Source organism: Bactrocera latifrons, unplaced genomic scaffold, assembly GCF_001853355.1.
Source record: "Bactrocera latifrons isolate USDA-ARS-PBARC rearing strain unplaced genomic scaffold, ASM185335v1 scaffold_95, whole genome shotgun sequence".
NCBI classification, from domain to species: domain Eukaryota; kingdom Metazoa; phylum Arthropoda; class Insecta; order Diptera; family Tephritidae; genus Bactrocera; species Bactrocera latifrons.
In genome coordinates this window covers 1,115,250-1,117,042 of record NW_017537656.1, presented here as the reverse complement: position 1 = coordinate 1,117,042, position 1,793 = coordinate 1,115,250, and positions in this window count along the sequence as shown.

Sequence of the window (1,793 nt, the reverse complement as noted above, 5' to 3'; positions counted from 1 at the left end):
TCTCTCACTTCAATTCGCTGCAGACACTTTGCTGTAGCTGTGTAATGATTCTCGGAAGCGCCTCTTGTTTGTATTTATATATTTAATACCCTCTACTACAGTCCAAACAAACTACTAGCAGTAATGATCGCCACTGATCATAATGATTACTGCTGAACGTTGGAATACAGTCAACGTGTTTCTTAAGTTTTGTTTGCTTTGCCTTCATATGATAGATATTTGTACAAGAAGGCAAAACCTTTCTTCAAAGTAAAATGCTACAATAAATTCACTTCAGTTCGGTTTTAATGACAGCGCAGGAAAAAGATCAAGAGTTTACTCCGCGGCGTTTCAAGAGCGCTGGATGCTAAATCATATCAAAACAAAAAGTCAAAGAAGAGCGGCGCAAAAGAGGAAAATGAGTTAAGTAAAAATCATTGGCAGCGTTAGCAGCGCCAGACAAAGCGACACGATCATTACAAGATCACTGATCACCGATCAGCGTTGGCGTACCAGGCTCGTTGGCAGTTAAGGAAAAGAAATAAGTGAAGCTGCGGCGCTGCGGGTAGCGATAGAATGACGTTCGCTCGCGCATTTCGTAGTTAAGTTGTCTTGCTTGCCTGCGGCGGCTTCGTTGATGGCGGTGGCGGTCTTCTACCACTGTTTGTTGTCCCCAGAGACAGTGGCAGTAAGAGACTGTTGCATTTTTCCCGTCCTATATGTTTACCATGCGCTGCCAACCGCGCCAACTTAACCACTCTTGTGGCTCAGCAATGCACGATCATTAAAGGTATTTTTCGTGGGTAACAACGAGGCACTTTTTTGTGAGTTCCCAGCGATTAGGCATACACACACATCGACTGCGCGTATAAGTAGTTTGTCAGCTAGCCGGTCAGTTAGTCAGCTACTTGATCATTTTGTTAGTCAGTATGCGCCGGTAATGACCAAGTTCGTTTCCGTTGCTGACAGACAGACAGGCGGAGGCAAGAAGACTAGCATACACATACATATGTACATATATTCATCGTGAGTCAAAAGCTTCTGCCGCCTTAACTGATCCTCCTTCTTATTGCAAGCGCTACTGCGCTTCTGGTCAGCGTTGGCAGCAAATACCATCATGTTGCGTTGCGCCATCCCTCGTCGCTTGTTTGCGTTCGTTTTTCGCACGTTTAAAGCAATTAGTACTAAAAATAAATGCGATTGCTGTGAGTAAGTACTTGCCGTGGTAATGCGCTTGTTTGTGCAAAAAAGGTAGAAGGGAGCGTGAAAAGTGAAGTTCATGATCACTTAAAAAGCGCTTTAGCGAAGATCGGCTATACTTGTATAAAGAGTTGCAGCTGCTTTGCAAGTATTTTACTTTTATTTCATTAAGTCAACTGCAAAAAGCAAAGCGACATTGTGATAAGGCAGTTATATATACAAATAAATGGAAATGAATTACAATAATTGCGTATAACATCTAATCCAACAAACGATTTACGGTATTAAAGAAAAACAACAGCAATAAGTTTAAGAAGGTATATGTATATACATTATTATTTTCGGCAACTATAGCAAGTATGGTTACAAAATTACAACAACAACAATAACAAGATATTTATAAATTTAAATTTTCTTATTAATTTTGAACAAGTTAATTTGAATAATTTAATTAAATAATGTTGATTAAAAAAGTTAAAAAATAATTTTTTCTGAAGGACATGACAAATAAACAAAATGCTTTTAGCTGTTTTTTTTAATTTTCCAAAGTAAAGCTTATTAAAAATAATTATTGTTTTTTAACATACATTTTCAAAACAAAAATTTTAATAATA